General features: G+C 44.1%; 1 protein-coding gene across 6 annotated transcripts in view; it reads right to left on the bottom strand.

The window, feature by feature from the left end:
* Positions 1–20,433, bottom strand: part of RIPOR2 (RHO family interacting cell polarization regulator 2) — a 327,440-nt gene that overhangs the window by 265,820 nt on the left and 41,187 nt on the right. The gene's annotated exons all lie outside the window — the stretch shown is intronic.

Raw genomic sequence — 20,433 nt, 5'->3', positions numbered from 1 at the left:
AGATGCAGAGCTTCCACGACCGGCAGAAGTTGAAAGAATATGTGACCACTAAGCCGGCCCTGCAAGAAATATTAAGGGGGGTTCTATAAAAGGAGAAAGACCCCAAGAGTGATCTACAACAGAAATTTACAGGGACAATCTATAAAAACAACACCTTCACAGGCAACATGATGACAATTAATTCATATCTTTCAATAATCACTCTCAACGTGAATGGCCTAAACGCTCCCATAAAATGGCACAGGGTTGCAGATTGGATAAAAAGACGGGACCCATCCATATGCTGTCTACAAGAGACTCATTTTGAACCTAAAGATACATCCAGACTGAAAGTGAAGGGATGGAGATCTATCTTCCATGTCAGTGGACCTCAAAAGAAAGCTGGGGTAGCAATTCTTATATCAGACAAATTAGATTTTAAACTAAAGTCTGTAATAAGAGACACAGAAGGACACTATATCATTCTTTTTTTTTTTTTTAAAGATTTTATTTATTTGACAGAGAGAGACACAGCGAGAGAGGGAACACAAGCAGGGGGAGTGGGGGAAGGAGAAGCAGGCCTCCCGCGGAGCTGGGAGCCCGATGCGGGGCTCGATCCCAGGACCCTGGGATCATGACCTGAGCCGAAGGCAGGCGCTTAACGACTGAGCCACCCAGGTGCCCCACTATATCATTCTTAAAGGGCCTATCCAACAAGAAGATCTAACAATTGTAAATATCTATGCCCCCAACATGGGAGCAGCCACCTACATAAGCCAACTGTTAACCAAAATAAAGAGTCATATTGATAACAATATGTTAATTGTAGGAGACCTCAATACTCCACTTTCAGCAATGGACAGATCACCTAAGCAGAAAATCAACAAGGAAACAAGAGCTTTTTTTTTTTAATTTTTTTTAATTTTTTTTCTATTCTTATGTTAATCCCCATACATTACATCATTAGTTTTAGATAAAGTGTTCCATGATTCATTGTTTGTGCATAACACCCAGTGCTCCATGCAGTACGTGCCCTCTTTAATACCCATCACCAGGCTAACCCATCCTCCCACCCCCCTCCCCTCTAGAACCCTGTTTGTTTTTCAGAGTCCATCGTCTCTCATGGTTCGTCTACCCCTCCGATTTCCCCCGCTTCATTCTTCCCCTCCCGCTACCTTCTTCTTCTTCTTTTTTTTTTTTTCTTAACATATATTGCATTATTTGTTTCAGAGGTACAGATCTGAGATTCAAGAGTCTTGCACAATTCACAGCGCTTACCAGAGCACATACCCTCCCCAGTGTCTATCACCCAGTCACCCCATCCCTCCCACCCCACCCCCCACTCCAGCAACCCTCAGGTTGTTTCCTGCAATTAAGAATTCCTCATATCAGTGAGGTCATATGATACATGTCTTTCTCTGTTTGACTTATTTCACTCAACATAATACCCTCCAGTTCCATCCACATCGTTGCAAATGGCAAGATCTCATTCCTTTTGATGGCTGCATAATATTCCATTGTATATATATATACCACATCTTCTTTATCCATTCATCTGTCGATGGACATCTTGGCTCTTTCCATGGTTTGGCTATTGTGGACATTGCTGCTATAAACATCAGGGTGCACGTACCCTTTCGGATCCCTACTTTTGTATCTTTGGGGTAAATACCCAGTAGTGCAATTGCTGGATCGTATGGTAGCTCTATTTTCAACTTTTTGAGGAACCTCCATACAGTTTTCCAGAGTGGCTGCACCAGCTTGCATTCCCACCAACAGTGTAGGAGGGTTCCCCTTTCTCCGCATCCCCGCCAACATCTGTCGGGAAACAAGAGCTTTGAATGATACATTGGACCAGATGGACCTCATAGATATTTACAGAACATTCCACCCTAAAACAACAGAATACTCATTCTTCTCGAGCGCACGTGGAACTTTCTCCAGAATAGACCACATACTGGGTCACAAATCAGGTCTCAACCGATACCAAAAGATTGAGATTATTCCCTGCATATTCTCAGACCACCATGCTCTAAAACTGGAACTCAATCACAAGAAAAAATTTGGCAGAAATTCAAACACTTGGAAGCTAAAGACCACTCTGCTCAAGAATGTTTGGGTCAACCAAGAAATCAAAGAAGAACTTAAACAACTCATGGAAATCAATGAGAATGAAAACACATCGGTCCAAAACCTATGGGATACTGCAAAGGTAGGTGGTCCTAAGGGGGAAATACATAGCCATCCAAGCCTCACTCAAAAAAATAGAAAAATCCCGAATTCACCAACTAACTCTACACCTTAAAGAACTAGAGAAAAAGCAAAAAACAACGCCTAAGCCACGCATTAGAAGAGAAATAATTAAAATTAGAGCAGAAATCAATGAATTAGAAACCAGAAACACAGTAGATCAGATCAACGAAACTAGAAGTCGGTTCTTTGAAAGAATTAATAAGATTGATAAACCACTGGCCAGACTTATCCAAAAGAAGAGAGAAAGGACCCAAATTAATAAAATTATGAATGAAAGGGGAGAGATCATGACTAACACCAAGGAAATAGAAACAATTATTAGAAATTATTATCAACAACTATATGCCAATAAACTGAGCAATCTGGGTGAAATGGAGGCCTTCCTGGAAACCTATAAGCTGCCAAGACTGAAACAGGAAGAAATTGACAACCTGAATAGGCCAAAAACCAGTAACGAGATTGAAGCAATGATTAAAAACCTCCCCAAAAACAAGAGTCCAGGGCCTGATGGATTCCCTGGGGAATTCTACCAAACATTCAAAGAAGAAATAATACCTGTTCTACTGAAGCTGTTTCAAGAAATAGAAACAGAAGGAAAACTTCCAAACTCATTCTATGAGGCCAGCATTACCTTAATCCCCAAACCAGGCAAAGACCCCATCAAAAAGGAGAATTTCAGGGGCGCCTGGGTGGCTCAGTTGGTTAAGCAACTGCCTTCAGCTCAGGTCATGATCCTGGAGTCCAGGGATCGAGTCCCGCATTGGGCTCCCTGCTCAGCAGGGAGTCTGCTTCTCCCTCTGACCCTCCTCCCTCTCATGCTCTCTGTCTCTCATTCTCTCTGTCTCAAATAAATAAATAAAATCTTTACAAAAAAAAAAGGAGAATTTCAGACCGATATCCCTGATGAATATGGATTCCAAAATCCTAGCTAATAGGATCCAACAATACATTAAAAGGATCATCCACCATGACCAAGTGGGATTTATCCCCGGGATGCAAGGGTGGTTCAACATTCACAAATCAATCAATGTGATAGAACACATTAATAAGAGGAGGGAGAAGAACCATATGGTCCTCTCAATTGATGCAGAAAAAGCATTTGACAAAATACAATATCCTTTCCTGATTACAACTCTCCAGAGTATAGGGATAGAGGGAACCCTCCTCAAGCTCATAAAATCCATCTATGAAAAACCCACAGCAAATATCATCCTCAATGGGGAAAAGCTGAGAGCCTTTCCCTTAAGAACAGGAACACGTCAAGGGTGCCCACTCTCACCACTGCTGTTCAACATAGTACTAGAAGTCCTAGCAACAGCAGTCAGACAACAAAAAGAAATAAAAGGTATTCAAACTGGCAAAGAAGAAGTCAAACTCTCTCTTTTCGCAGACGACATGATACTTTATGTGGAAAATCCAAAAGACTCCACCCCCAAATTACTAGAACTCATCCAGCAATTCAGTAATGTGGCAGGATACAAAATCAATGCACAGAAATCAGTTGCTTTCTTATACACTAACAACGCAACTGTAGAAAGAGAAATTAAAGAAACGATTCCATTTACAATAGCACCAAAAACCATAAGATACCTTGGAATAAACCTAACCAAAGAGGTAAAGGATCTATACTCTAGGAGCTACAAAACACTCATGAAAGAAATTGAAGAAGACAGGAAAAGATGGAAAAATATTCCATGCTCATGGATCGGAAGAATAAACATTGTTAAAATGTCTATGCTACCCAGAGCAATCTATACCTTCAATGCCATCCCAATCAAAATTCCAATGACATTTTTCAAAGTGCTGGAACAAACAATCCTAAAATTTGTATGGAATCAGAAAAGACCCCGAATTGCCAAGGAAATGTTGAAAAAGAAAAACAAAGCTGGGGGCATCACGTTGCCTTTCAAGCTATATTACAAAGCAGTGATCACCGGGGCGCCTGGGTGGCTCAGTCGGTTAAGCGTCTGCCTTCGGCTCAGGTCATGATCCCAGGGTCCTGGGATCGAGCCCTGCATCGGGCTCCCTGCTCAGTGGGAAGCCTGCTTCTCCCTCTCCCACTCCCCCTGCTTGTGTTCCCTCTCTCGCTGTGTCTCTCTCTATCAAATAAATAAATAAAATCTTAAAAAAAAAAAAAAAAGCAGTGATTACCAAGACAGCATGGTACTGGCACAAAAACAGACATACAGACCAATGGAACAGAACAGAGAACCCAGATATGGACCCTCAACTCTATGGTCAAATAATCTTTGACAAAGCAGGAAAAAAGACAGTCTCTTCAATAATGGTGCTGGGAAAATTGGACAGCCACATGCAGAAGAATGAAACTTGACCATTCTCTAACACCATTCACAAAGATAAACTCAAAGTGGATGAAAGACCTCAATGTGAGACAGGAATCCATCCAAATCCTAGAGGAGAACATAGGCAGTAACCTCTTTGACATCGGCCACAGCAACTTCTTTCAAGATACATCTCCAAAAGCTAGTGAAACAAAAGCAAAAATGAACTTTTGGGACTTCAACAAGATAAAAAGCTTCTGCACAGCAAAGGAAACAGTCAACAAAACAAAGAGGCAACCCACAGAATAGGAGAAAATATTTGCAAGTGACATATCAGATAAAGGGCTGGTATCCAAGATCTATAAAGAACTTCTCAAACTCAACACCCAAAAAACAAATAATCAAGTCAAAAAGTGGGCAGAAGAGATGAACAGACACTTCTCTGAAGAAGACATACAAATGGCTAACAGACACATGAAAAAATGTTCATCATCATTAGCCATCAGGGAAATCCAAATCAAAACCACACTGAGATACCACCTTACACCAGTTAGAATGGCAAAAATGGACAGGGAAAGAAACAACAGATGTTGGAGAGGTTGTGGAGAAAGGGGAACCCTCTTACACTGTTGGTGGGAATGCAAGTTGGTACAGCCACTTTGGAAAACAGTGTGGAGGTGCCTCAAAAATTTAAAAATAGAGCTACCCTATGACCCAGCAATTGCACTACTGGGTATTTACCCCAAAGACACAGATGTAGTGAAAAGAAGGGCCATATGCACCCCAATGTTCATAGCAGCAATGTCCGCAATAGCCAAACTGTGGAAAGAGCCGAGATGCCCTTCAACAGATGAATGGATGAGATGTGGTCCACATATACAATGGAATATTACTCAGCCATCAGAAAAGATGAATACCCAACTTTTACATCAACATGGATGGGACTGGAGGAGATTATGCTAAGTGAAATAAGTCAAGCAGAGAAAGTCAATTATCATATGGTTTCACTTATTTGTGGAACAAGGAATAACATGGAGGACATTAGGAGAAGGAAGGGAAAAATGGGCGGGGGGAATTGGAGGGAGAGATGAACCATGAGAGACTATGGACCTGAGAAACAAACAGGGTTTTAGAGGGGAGGGGGGATTGGTTAGCCCGGTGATGGGTATTAAGGAGGGCACGTACTACATGGAGCACTGGGTGTTATACGAAAACAATGGATCGTGGATCACTACATCAAAAACTAATGATGTATTGTATGGTGACTAACATAACATAATAAATTAAAAACTACAAAAAAAAACCCCACAACAACAACAACAACAACAACAAAAGAATAACTGCTTTATTAGAGAAGAAAGGGTATCTGTAGACTATTTTCCACTGGGGTGTAGAGTTTAGTTCTGGCCCCAGCTCATCCCTGATTCCTACACTCTTCTGACTGTGCTTCTGTCTTCCCAGCCCCTGGAGCCCAGAACAGTGTCAGCTCAGGCAGATCCAAACCCAGATCTCCTGGCAAGTCTAGGATCCTCTTCTTGGTTTATTTCCCCCTATTTGACAAACTCCTTGTCCCTTGGCTGGTCACTATTCCAGCTCTTGCAAGCAGCTCTTCTATGGTTCTTTAAACAAATACAATAAGCCATAAAGGACTATCAGAGAGTTGGTCGGCCCATCAGTTTTTTAAAAACTCACCTCAAGTCCTTCCTCCATTGAAATCACTCCATTTCTTTTTCTTTTTTTTAAGATTTTATTTATTTATTTGATAGAGAGGGGGAGAGAGAAAGAGAGTGTGCACATGAGCTGGGGTGGGGGTGGAGGCAGAGGGAAAGGGAGAAGCAGGCTCCCCGCTGAGCAGGGAGCCTGACTTGGGGCTCCATCCCAGGACCCCAGGATCATGACCTGAGCTGAAGGCAGACACGTAACCGACTGAGCCACCCAGGCGCCCCACTCACTCCATTTATAACTGATTTTTCTTTCTCCCGAATTCCTGGAGAATTCTGCACCTCACAAATGGCACTTGAAGAAAAAGGAGTAATACTAAATTCTCTAAATATGTTGTTTGTGTTTGTCGTGTCTCTTTGTAAGATTGTAGCTTCTGGAGCACAGAGAATGTAATGTGACTTAGGACCTGTATCAACCAGGACGTTTACAATGGCACAAAGAGAACGACTCAGTAGCAAATCATCAGTCAAGGAGCAAGGCAGTTTTAACCTGTCCTAGTTGGAGAAATGTCTGTTAATAGGGTAAAGGAAGAAAGGATTCCGACACGAGGCAATTCTTCTAGGTAATACCTGCCCTGAAAGTGTTCTCCTTCCCAAATCGAGAGTCTCTCAAATTCTTCCTTCCCTAGTCCTACAACGTATCATACAATATTTTTTAAACTGAAGTACAACATATAGTAAGGTGTGCGCTTAATCTTCCTGACTTTGTACCCAGAGCTGTGCCCCGGTAACCGCCTCCACACTGAGGTACAGGGCATCGGGGGTCCCCCAAGCAGCTCCTCCCCTGCCAATCCCCACGTAAGGAGCAGCCACTCTTCTGACCTCTGTCACTACAGGGTAGTTATGCTTACCCTTGAATGTTATATAAATGCAACCAGACAGTCATATATCCGGCCTCTCTTTCCTACCTGCCGTCATGACTATGGGATGCATCCATGGTATTATACACAGCAGTGGTGGGTTCCTTTTAACTGCTGCATACTCTTCCATTGCGTAAATATGCTACGTTTTCTTTATCCTACTATCATGAGATATTTGCACTGTTCCTTGTTTTTGTCTGTTATGATTAAGTATGCTAATGAAAATTCTGATGCATAACTTTTGGGGACATAAGCCCTCATTTCTGTGAGGAGTATACCCAGGAATGGCATTTCTGGGTCAAGTGGCGTATAAACATCAAACTTAGGTAGGGACAGTCAACCAGTTTTCTGGAGACGTTCCTTTTGCAGTATCACAGTTTTTCGCACCAGACATGCTTGCGGTGTTCTTCAGTGTGCGAGGAGCCAACGGGACATCGCCAATTGCACACTGAGTGGCTGTGAACTCTGGTGACTGGCTTACCAGCCCTAACCCGAGCATAGGGACAGCTTAAGTGAACGGGCACCCGAAGGTATGGCGTGAGGACCAGATGCATCACAAAAATGGCTCTAAATCGGGTAGACAAAGGAGAACAGAACGAACAGTAGAGAGTCTGTTATTCGCTCCTGGCTAATGGTGATTCGAGCATCTGAGAGAGGAGCAACAGTGGGTTCCTACCAGAGGTACCCTCTCTAGGTGTGTGCTTTACGGCTGGAAACGGTACATTTATTATGTGTTTCATAAATTTTATGTAAGCCTCACTTAGGGAAAGGAGGTAGGAAACTGCCAGGAGAAACGCATAATTGCCAAGGGACCCGCATCACCTGCCAACACTGAGGAACCCAGACCTCCGTTTAGATATAGGAGAAATCAAAGGGGGTACAAGAATCACTACACATGTAAGGGAAATTGGGTATCAGAGATAATAGCAAGTTGAGTGATCAGAGCCAAGCTGTCTCTCCCCAAGATGGACTTAGTACAAAAGACAGAACTTTAATCTTTTTCATTAGTGCACTGATGTATAAACATCATCATTTTAATGGGAGGACCCTGAATTCTCTTGAAGAGAAAATAGACCTAGTGATAGCTTTTCTACTTGTTTAAATATTGACAGAGAAAGAAACTAGGACTCCGGAGAAGGAAGTTCTGGAATGAAGGGAGGTGGGAGGAGAGACAGAAGCATCAGGGCAGGATGGGCCCTGCTGAGGAAGGGGGTGTGTAGAGCTCCTGAGATGGGGAGGCTGCAGGACTTTCAAGGACAGCGTGTCCTCTCCGGCAGGCTGTGATATCACCCCCTCCTTATACCTCCTGCACAGAGAGCCCCACACAAGGTGAGTGGCACCTGGGAAACACAGGGAAAGACGTGTTCTCTGTCTGGGCCAGGATGGGCTATAAGGAACAGTGAGGTCAGGAGATCATTGGCCAAAGAAAATTGGACCTCTAAGGGACCATATGTACAAAACCCATTGGAATTAAAAAGAAAAAAAAAAAAAAAAAAACCTAGGGGAGGCATTAAATTTCCCATCAGGTATGGGATTGGGAGTTAGACATTTTATTTAAGTCTCAAAGTTCAAAGTGACCCGTTACAGAGATGGAACAGGGCATACTCTGTGAACTAAGAAATTAATTTACTGAATCTCCCCCCCCAAAAAAAAACAAAGGGAGAGAGAGAAATTATGAAACTCAAAATAAACAGGAATAACATATGAGAATAAATAGGAATTTATCTTTGGAAGGAGAAAAGAGAATGAATCGAGAAGGAATGATCAAGGAAATAATAAGACAACTTTTTTTTCAGCTGAAGAAAAACTTGATTTCATACTTAAAGGATCTAATGATTGTTGGGCAGGAATACTGAAAAAAAAAAAACATACCACAGATAATCTGATGACATTTACAAGGGACAAAAAAATCCAACAAGAAATCCTACAAACTTCCCGACCACTCTTCTACCCACCCTAGTCCTTCCACCAAAAGCCTTCCCCTAAAGCAGCTTCTGACCTGGGAAAAGACACCTGCTGGTGTCAGCCCCCTCATGTGAAAATGAAATGCTGGGGGGTGTCAAGGGAATGAGGGGACATTGTACAGCCTGATGATGACTCCAGCATGGCCATAAAAGGAACACCTCTTCAGACTTGCACGGACTGGGAATACACATTTCAACTGCACCCCCTGAAAGCCCCTTCTCTGGTACCCTCATCCCCTCAGTCTCAAACTCTGGTGAAAACCCCCTGTAACAGAACGCTTCTCCCATGGGAGATCTGTATTCTGCCCACTCTCGCCCACACTGTGCCCCTATTCTCTAGACCTCTAAACACTGCCCTATTAAAAACCTCCCCGAGATGATAGTCTCTTCTGGCAACTATCCTCTTTCTTTTTCATTGGCCAAGTTTTTTGTTACTCTTATTCCTCCTCTCCACGTCCTAACTTTCGCTCCCTGGTGGCCATCTGGCTTCTCCCGCCAATGCCTGGAACGAAGGCCATCCAGGGATGGGCGATAAGCATCTACCAATCCTCATCTTACTGGCCTCACCATTACACACAGCTGCTGCCCATCTTCTCCTTGAAACTTTCCACACTCTAGAAATCACAGAATGAAATACATTTGCTCCTGGGTCTCCAGAGCTGTTTGTTCTGTTTGCTGGGTTTGGTTCAGTTTTCTCCTTTTCTGCCTGACTTTAAATGCTCCTGTCCCCCAGGCTTCCTTCCCACATTGCTCTTTTCAGAGACTGTGTCTGTCTCACTGATTTGTTTCCAGAAATCAGACCATCCTCAAGTAAAAAGCGAGATCTGCAAGAAGGATCCAGGGATATCTCAAAGAATCCAAGGTCTCATGCATGCCTAGAACCTCTTACTTTTTGTCACTACAGGGAAAACCCTTATCCTCCCTCTCCTTGTGTTTCCATTGCATGTGGCAACAGAAACAATGACTAATCTGAATGGCCAGACACACATTCACAGGATCAAGTGCATCTATGGGTAGGGCCACAGGAGTGGAATCAGTGAAGGGGGCAGGCCTGGGTTCTTTTTTAGGCTACTGGCTGGACTCAGAATTTCCCCTGCAAGCCTAGTCATATCTCTGTAGGCACAACAGAACATGCAAATCCTCTAACACAAATCCAAGACAGGAGATTGGAGGCCTCATGTAAGCCTTCATCTTCAGTCATGTTCCAAACATGGATAAAAACATGGCTTTTATCAAAGAAGTCTGCACAGGGACTTCTAGGGCACTGCACTGATTAATAAAATCGTGATTTCCATGCATCTGCAAGGGGGTCTTTGTGTGTATGACCAATGTACCAGAACCTAGAGGACTCTTTCCCTAAGCAGCCTTAGTAGAAGCTGAACTCATTCTAGGACCGTGCTGTTATGAGCTCCGAAAGACAAGCACTCTACTGTCTTTTCTTTTCCTTGCCTATATCTGGCAAAGAGCCTGGACCAGAGGCACACAGTAGGTGGTTAATAAATATTGGCTCAACGAGCAGATCTGCAACATGTTCCTTTCTTGGCAGCATTAACTAGTCTGCTTCTGTAACCAGCACACAGCCTTCTAACCCTGCTTCCATCTTCCCTTCCCACCAACCCCAAAGGCCATTTCTGTCTCATTCCCTCATTCCTGGAAGAATCTCACAGGTAAGTGTCAGTGTTTTGAGTCTTCTGAAATTTCAGGGAAACAAATACGGAATAACGTTTGCTGACCAAGATGGACAGTGTCCTTTGCCAGTACAGAAAAAAAAAAAAATTCTAATGTAATTGTTTCACTGAGTCAGTTTAATTTTTATATTTATATGAGATTTATATCTGTGGACAGCTGCCTCCCATCTGACAGGAAGTGGGCCCAACAGGAGCGAACACTGTTCCTCTTCCTTTCTGTACCAAGAGGAAAGCCAAGAAGGGCAAGAGGGAGGGAGATACTTCTTTATTTGTCCTCGACTTGCATACCATGGATTGCTCTCCATCTCCACTGTGACTAATTTCAGCCGGTACCTTCCCATCAAATATAAATGACCAAAGGTCCTAGCCTATCCACCGGCCTGCAACTGCCACGTATAGCTCTTGTTTTTAAAATCTGTGCCAGAAGCCCACTGTGTGTCAAGGCATTTGGTCTGTATGCTCAGGGGAGGACATCCTCTGTGTCCTCCCAGCACAAAGGACACAGCTGTTCAGCTGAACACTCACAGGGCACCTTTCGGTGTTAGGTCTTAGACTAAGTGCTGGGGATATCAAATCCAATAGGATACAGGAGCTTACAGTGCAGTGAGAAAGACAGACATCTTTCTGTCAGTGGAAATGTGACAGGTGACCAATACCCCACCTTGGTTCTAGACTTCCTCTTTTGGTCCATTGTCTCAAGAGCCTCAGGCTATTGTCTCTTTCTCTCCTAATTCTTCAATCTCTCATCTCTATCTGGCTCCTTCCCTTTGGCATTTAAACATGTGCAAGCCTCTCCAGTTGTTGTTGTTGTTATTGTTTTAAGATTTTATTTATTTATTTATTTTAGAGAATGCTGGTAGGGGGGCAGAGAGGCAGAGGAGAGGGACAGAGAATCTCCAGCAGACTCCACACTGAGCGCAGAGCCTGACGTGGGGCTCGATCTCAGGACCCTGAGATCATGACATGAGCCAAAACCGAGTCAGACGTCTAACCAAATGAGCCACCCAGGTGCCCCAAGCCTCTCCAGTTTTTAAAACTAATTCTTTCCTAATTCACTATTGGCCCCCAGCAATGGTCCTTTCTCCTTACTTCCGAGAGAGTAGTGTTCACTCACTGTCTGTCTCTCTCTCTCCCCTCTCTTCTTACTTTCCATTGACCCCTCAAACCACTCAATATAAGTTTTACCCTCATCATTTCAGCAAAAGTGTTCTTCCTAAGTCAGTGAGATCCAAATGATGCTTCTCAGTCGTCCGCTTACTGGACATCTCCGCTCTCCCAGCACCCTGGACAATGTTCCCCCTTCTGAAACACTCTTTCCCTGTGGCCTCCGTGGAAGCCTTCTTGACTCTCTGTCCACCTGCATCTCCCAGCTCCTACCAAACAGCAAGCCTGGCCCGCCGGGGGAACACAGGGCCTCAGCCATATCCACAGGATTCTCACCCGGACTTTAGGAGGAACCGCCTAATGGAGCCTCCTGCTCTCCTCCTGCCAACCCACCTCCAACCTCCTTAGCACGTTACAGCCAAATGAGCTTTAAAAATGCCAGATGTAATCATGTCTCTTCCCTGCTTACAGCTCCCAGTGATTCCTCACTTCCTTGAGGATAACGTCCAAAATCCTTAGCATGGCTTGTAATGCACATACCGGTCAGATGTGCGTCTCCGTCTCTAGCGTTATCTCCACCTACTCTCCCCAGCCCTCTGCCCACTCTGGCCAGTGTGACATTCTTACAGTTTTCCTGATGTTCCGTGGACTTTCTCACTTCAGCCGTTTCCCCTGCTGGAACAGTCCCCCTTCCCATCTTTGCCTGGCTAACTCCTCCTCACTACTCAGATTTCACCTTAAATGCCACTTCACCTAGAAATCTGATACCCAAAGGTTTGGCTAAATCCCAATATAAGCTTCTATAGCGTGTAGGAGTCTTCTTAATATCCTGCACACCTGTTATTACTTATTCAACGTCTGTCTTCAGCCCTAAACATTAAGCTAAGTGAGAGCAGGGGGCTGCCTGTCTTGTTCATTGCTGTATCTCCAACACCTAGCATAGTGCGTATTTCTGAATGAATGAATGAACAATGAATGTACTAAATGCTATAAAAAAAAAACTAAGAGAGACACCTAAGCAGTCATCACAGGACAATGAGGATCGGGTCTTTTCCAAATCTATACTACTACAATTTCTATGGGAAATTTAGTGGAAACCTGAGGACAGGTTTATACAAAGAGCCAGATGTTTGTAAAGGGTGGGTATAATTACAGAAAACGGTTGAGAACTTCACTGACTTTTTTTTTTTTTTTTTAGATTTTATTTATTTATTTGAGAGAGAGAATGAGACAGAGAGAGCGAGCACGAGATGGGGGAGGGTCAGAGGGAGAAGCAGGTTCCCCGCCGAGCAGGGAGCCCGATGCGGGACTCGATCCCGGGACTCCAGGATCATGACCTGAGCCGAAGGCAGTCGCCCAACCAACTGAGCCACCCAGGTGCCCGAGAACTTAACTGACTTTTAAGAGAACCACTGTCCTTCTAAAGTTTCATAATATAAAATACAAGATCGAAGGCGTGACACTGTCCAATAACTCTGGCCAGCAATACAGTTCACACTCTGAGGAAATATTTGTTATATCAAATGCGTGTTGCACATTTTCAGCTGAGTAAAGGCGTGGCAGAATAGGTATAAACAATAGCTTCTGTGATGAGGCACTGAAATGAGCTCACCTCACAAATCGACAGTGCCTAGACCTAGGAATCAAGGCTTTCCATAAATGAAAATTTGACCTAGGTAAGAAAACAATGCAGCTTTTTAAAGTCATAGATGTTTAGGGTGGAGATGGACCTGAAATTATCCAGCCCGTCCCGCCCCCCGCCCCCCCCAAACCCTTCCTCCACCCGTGGTGCGTAATACAGGAAGTGGTGGCCTGTAGCAGGTTAACTCACCTCCCTAAGGTTCCATGTTTGGTTAGTGGCAAACTGGTTAATGGAAACCAGATTTCTATGCCAGTGGAACTTAATTCTTTCTGATTCTTGATTCTGTAAACTCCAGTTTTATGGAATTTATAAGCCTTCTCCAAACCATGGCCTGAAAAATGGTTGTCTGGAAACTCATACTTTCCTCCAGTCTCTAATCCTGATTCACCAAATAGCACACCCTGAATAAAACAAAGCCTTTAGGTGCCACTAATCCCAATAGCACCTTCCCCTTACCACTCACACTGTTGAATGCATTAGGAGGCGCTAAGAATAGTGGCTGGAGAACTTTGAATAACAGCCTGACATAATATTCTGTTCTGTGGCTTTATGTAACATCATCCCCTTCTGTCCGTTCTGAGTCCTGGGGAAATCAGTCTCCCTGCTGTCATGGAATATTTGGGAAACTTTTGTGTTTTAAAACATTACTCAAGATGATCCAAAAATTCCACTCCTAAATTCTAAAAGCATTTAAAGCAGGGAGGGACTCAAACAGATACTTGTCTATCAATGTCCAGAGCAGCATTATTCACAATAGCCAAAAGGGGGAAATGGCCCAGGTGTCCATCAAGAGATGAGCGGGTAACAAAATGTGGTGTGTATATACACACCATGGAATATTATTTGGCCATAAAAAGTGAATGAAATTCTGATAGGTGCCACAACATGAATACAAGTGGGAAATAGTCTGCTAAGTGCAATCACTCTGACTCAAAAGGACACACATTGTTCCCTTCCGCAGAGGGGAGATACTTAGAATAGGCAAACTGAGACAGAAGTCAAACTGGTTCCCAGGGCTGGAGGGAGGAAAGGGGTCCCTGCTTAATGGGTACAGTTTCCACGTGGGATGATGAAAAAGTTCTAGAAGCAGATAGTGGGTGGTCACATAACTTTGTAAATGTACTTAATGCCACTGACTGCATGCTTAAAAATGATGAAGATGCTGAATTTTATGTTATACATGTTTGACCACAATTAGAAAAAGTATTCAGCAGCTTCCAGTTCCAGCCACAATGGGATCCCAACACATGTCTAAGTAAACCCACAAGAAGGGGCAAAAAGAGAAACAAACAAGAAACGGGAAAGAAAAGAGAAAACCAAAACAGTCAATAGAAGCTCTAGCATGTTGATAACGATCTTAAATGTAAGTAGTCTTAGTGCACCAATTAAATGACAGAAATGGGCAGTGAGAATTAAAAAAAAAGCGTGATCCAATAATATGCTGACTAGAAAAATTCATTTCAGATGTGACATGGGTTGGTTGAAGATTAAAAAAACAGAAAAAGATATGCCATACACACATTAAGCAGAAAGCAGGATTTGACTATATTAATATCCATTTAATCAGTCATCATTAAATAAATAAAATATTTAAAAAAAAAGGACACCTGGGTGGCTCAGTCAGTTAAGCATCTGCCTTCGGCTCAGGTCATGGTCCCAGGGTTCTGGGATCAAGCCCCATGTTGGGCTCCCCACTTAGTGGGGAGTCCACTTCAGGATTCTCTCTCTCCCTCTGCCCCTCCCCCGCTCTCTCTCTCTCTCTGAAATAAGTAAATAAATCTTTTTAAAAAAAAAAAAAGCTAGTTCTCTTGGTTCTTCTTCTCCTTCTGCTCGAATTCAAGAACAGAATTTCTTGAACTGACTCCCTGATCTGATGCATAAAACAAGGAACCCTCCAGCATTTGAATGAGAGAAGTGTTTCTCAGGTCTGAGAACTTTCTCACCCCCTCCTCATTCATGCTTTAAAGACTGGCACTGGCCAGTATCTTCTTTCCTTATGAGGACTGTTCCATTTCTAGTTCCCAAACTACCAAGAACCTAATTATTAGAACTTAATTACATGAACATGGAGAGGCAGGATTTTTTTTTTTTTTTCTCATTTCCATGGAGTAAATATGGTCAGTGTAAGAGTGAATATAATTTCCAGGATCAGAAACTAAATGTGAAATTATGAGAAAAAAAGTAAGCCCAATGCAATGTATCCTTCCAGAGCTAAACTCAATAAAGAATAGATATTGACCAATACTTAATGAGCACCACCTGTAAGGAATGTGGATCTCCTGTTCAGATGGGCAGGCTTTGCATCCGGGTTATACATCCAGGGGTTAGAACCTATGATGCACAAAAGGCATCTCTAGCCACTCGTCTTCCTGGTGATCTTGCTAAGTAGTGAGAAAACATTAAGAAGAATATAATAACTGTGTGTGGGGTTGATCAAGGATCAGCAGTTTTGAAGGTCAATAATAAATATAAAGAAAATGATTTTTCTTAGGATATTTATTTCGGGGAAGCTACAATAAACAAACAATATATAATCAAGGAGTTGCTAGAATTAGACTCGTTTGCAGAGATAAATGTGTTATCCCCTATCATTCCAGCAGTTTCAATCTTCCATTTGTCTGGTGGGAAATATTTGACCCAACGTCTTCCAGTCTGGAAATTAAGAGAATGCTTTCTTTCATAGGAATGAGGGGAAGTGGCAGATTTTATTTTCCAAAGATGACCACAACTTCCCACAGGCTATTCTTACAGTGTGCCTGATTTCCTCCCACTGGGCTGTGTGGTGTCTGTGTTCCTCCCCTCCCATGTGGGTGGGAGCCTGTGACTGCCCCACGCAACAGACTGAGGGAAGTGACACTACATGGCTTCTGAAGCTTGGTGTAAAATACCACAGCTTCTACCTGGCCTTCTCTTGTGGGCCTGTCCTTGGAAGCCAGTCCCCACGTTACGAGGGACCTGGGCCACAGGAAGGAACCACACGGAGGTGTCTGGCAATCCAGCTAAGGGCTAAGCCTCCATCGTTCCCAGACATGTGAAGGCGCAAGCTTTCCAATGCTTCCATCCCCAGCTGCGCCAGTCTCCCAGCTGAGGCTCCAGACAGCACGTGGCAGAAACAAGTTGTCCCTGGTGTGCCCTGTCTGAGAATGCCTGACCCACAGACTCTGTGAACATAATAAATGATTGCTTTCTTTACTGGAAAAAAAAATTGCTCAAGTGATGCTTAAATTAAGTTTCCCATTAGTATAAAATGAGAGCATTACAAGTATTGTCATGCTTGGGGGGTCAGACACAGAGCCCTAATTTCAACAGTACTAACACAGTGCAACAAGGGCTCTATTAGAGGAAAGTAACGGAGCACATGGAATCCCCCAAACTCTCATTTCCCCACAGCATGAGCCAGGCATAGATGGTCTACATACACCAAGGCCAAAGTCCAGCAGAGGATGGCCAGCCTTGTACAGCAATCTGGATGCACAAGAGAAAGGACGTGACCTCACACCACATTACACATCTAGGCTGTTACAAACTTATGCTGGCCTATGGAATACTTTGGTTCTCTGCGTCATGAGAAATGAAAGATGGGAGCTCTTGGCCCAGAGAGGAGAGTAGGGAAAATGCATAGGGAGGGCCCACGCCTACAATGAAGGTCAAAGTCTGCATACAGAGGGCCCTGGAACAATCTAGGAGAGCCTCTGCACACCCAGAATGCTAACATGAGCCAGAAGCCTTGCTGCCCCTCTGCAGACCAGCTCAGGCCAGCTCAGCCTGGCAGAAGGAGGAGGTGCCTAGCCCGTCCAGATTTGCCTCCCAACAGATACAAAGAGAAGAAAGTGAAAATCTTCCTTAACCTTCTCTTCTGCCCTCCTCCCATCAAAACAAATTGTCATTTTCACCCTTCAGATTGACAGAATTTTAAAGATGAGTATTATGCAGTGTTGGTGAGCACGCTGGGAAAGGTCTATGTTCATAATAATCACAGGAGTATAAACTGGTAGCTTGGCAGGGAAATTTGACAGTATCTATTAAATCAAAATATAAATATCCTCTGACTCAGCAACTCTACTCCTATATAAGTTTTTTAAAGACATACTTTAGCACTGGTACAAAAAGATGTCTATTGCAACAAAATACCAACAGAGGAATAAACAATTTTATGGCACATTCTTCCATGAAATACTACACAGCAGTTATGAATAAAGTAGATTTATAGGTACCAACAGAAATAGGACTCTACAACACACTTTTGTCCATTTACATTTTTTTGGAATGTGTAAAAAATGCCTACTTATAATTACCTTGGTTTAAAATTAACATATTTCTTAATGCTACAAAATTGCTACACTGTTGCTAATAGCAATAGACAGTTGCTCACCAGCAGGTGAAGCCTGGAATAGACCAATTACATCTGAATCCCCCGAGCATCTTAGAATCTAGTATATCATAGTCACTCAGAACTGTTTAACAAATTAATATATGTGCTGCCGAGGCGAGCACTGTTTAACAAATTAATAAAACAGGCCAGCAGCTCTGAGGCTCCTTCTGGTTCTTCTTTGATTCTAACTGGGGAAAAACAGAAAAACTGTCTTTTTTGATAAAATGGTCCCAACGATACCTACCTCAGAGAGCTGCTGTGATAAATAAAGCTATCCAAAATCTAGCAACTATTTTTTTTTTTTTTTTGGTCTTCACTGGATAAAAATGACTTTTCTGCCAAGTTCAGAGTCACTGTGGACGTTTCAGAGAGGCTTTTTTCAATGAGTGTGGAGGGAGATGAGAGAGGTGTGAAGGAGGGGGCAGGAAGAAGGGTCAAACATTAAAAATACTATTATAGACGAGGGAGGAGAGGGAGCTGACGTCAAGGGCCAAACCTGAATGCGACTCATGTTAAAGCAATGTCGAGAGTTAGGAAAAGCTTTCTACTTGTTGAAAGCTTTAGGCATTTAATCCTCACCACCAGGAAACTCTTGAAGCTGGGAGTGGCCCCCATAGAAGCCCCGCTCCAGTTCTCTCAGCTCATTGTCATTTCTTGATGGTAACTGATGCGAAACTAGACTGCAGGCTTTTAAAACTTATTGGAGCAGAGAGAGGGTGTAAAGCGAGTTATTAGTTTCCTAGGGCTGCAGAAACAAGTTCTCACAAACCAGGTGGCTTAAAATCACAGAAATGATGTATCCCCTCACAATTCTAGAAGCCAGTTGGGGAGTCTAACAAGAGATCTTCCCCCCAAAAGCAATCCCAGTGGGTAAAACCATCAATTTAAGAATGAATGTAGACATAAACTAGTTTTGCTCCTCAATTCCCCACTTCTCCCATCTCAACCCCAGCTCCAGAAGATAGGCAAGAAAATTACTAGCTCAAATTTTAGTGCTAATAAGTAGGAGAAAGAAAAAAAATAGAAGCTAGCCTTCATGAGTGTTTTCAGTCTGAATTCACACCAGCTGGGGGAACTGGGCAAACCTCTTGGGGATCATTTAGTTGAGAGCAACCCCAGACTAGTAGCTCCCATAAACCTGGAAGAAGCAAATGCTGATCCCGTCTGGAGGGTTCCACCTCTAACTCAGCTAATGATAATTTCTGCAGGCAAAGTTCCAAAGCATCAAGCAATTGATAGTGCTCAATTATTAAAGCCCCATAAGAAAGGACCAGCAAAAAACAAAACAAAAAAACAAAAACCAACAGACTGCATGAGAAGGTCCACAGTGTTACAGTTAATCCAATTCTATGTGCCTGAGGCCTGAAATACGTGTGTTTACATACTTATACATATGCAATGTATGTATAAAGGAGTTATCAAGCAAATTCTAAGCAGAGAACACTGATATAGCCATATTAACAATAAAGAAAGCATGTTTTAAGCAACAAACATTGCCAAAGAGAGGCATTTCATAAAGATAAAAGGATCAATTCATCAGAAACCATCACAATTTTTTTTTTTTAAGATTTTATTTTTATTTATTTGAGAGAGAGCGACCGAACAAGCCAGAGACAGACCATGAGCTGGGGTGGGGAAGAGGGAGAAAGAGAAGACTCCCCATTGAGCAGGGAGCCCTAACCGGGGCTCAATCCCAGGACCCTGGGATCACGACCTGAGCCCTGAGCTGAAAAACACACGCTTAACCGACTGAGCCACCCAGGCGCCCCAGAAACTATCATAATTTTAAATTTACATACACTAATAACAGCCTCAAGACACACTATACAAAACTATGAGGAGTCACAGGCGAATTCAAAATCACAGTAGATTTTTAAACAGTCCTCTCAGTAACTGATAGAAGCAGCGGATAAAAATGTGTTTTAATTCGTCTCCGGAGGGCACCGTCGCGGCAGGTCCGCCAACAAGTGAGGCCTTCTCCTCCGGGGGAACCACGGGAGGGCTTCTGGAGGCGAGGGGCCCCCAGACTCCCCCCGGAGGGGCAGGCGCCGCAGGAGGGAGGCTGCAGACCCAGGGCCGCGAGGGAAAGGCACCAGAGTCAGGGAACAGAAAGCAGCATCCACCAGGGGAGACAGGCTGGGAACCGCGTGGGAAAGGGAGTCACCGGCCCGCGCAGCCCGGGCGTGAGGATGGAGAACTCGGGAAGGCTCCTCCCCGCCGCGTCACACACCGTGGCCGACTTGGAGCTATCTGCGACCTCGCCTGCCACCCCCTCGCCGAGGCCGGCCATCCCTGGCTGGGCTCGAGCGCCGCGCGCGGAGGAGTGCGCGCTGCTCTTTGGCGCCCTCGCCGCTCCGCGAGCAGGCGCCGCGCTAGCACCCCGCGCGCTCGGCCCCCGCGCGCCCTCGGCCGCCCCCCCCCGCGCGCCCTCGCCACTCCCCGCGCCCTCGCCTCCCGCGCGCGCTCGCTCCCCGCGCGCCCTCGCCGCCCCACGCGCACTCGCCCCCGTCCCCTGTCCTCGCCCCGCGCTCGGCCCCCACTCGGCCCCACTTGGCCCCTGAGAGAGGG

This window comes from Mirounga angustirostris, unplaced genomic scaffold (genome assembly GCF_029215605.1).
Source record: "Mirounga angustirostris isolate CCGP_5_RB_7025 unplaced genomic scaffold, mMirAng1.0.hap1 SCAF_8, whole genome shotgun sequence".
Classification (NCBI taxonomy): domain Eukaryota; kingdom Metazoa; phylum Chordata; class Mammalia; order Carnivora; family Phocidae; genus Mirounga; species Mirounga angustirostris.
Note: the sequence above shows the minus strand (reverse complement) of the source record. Positions and strands in the feature narration are given on the sequence as shown.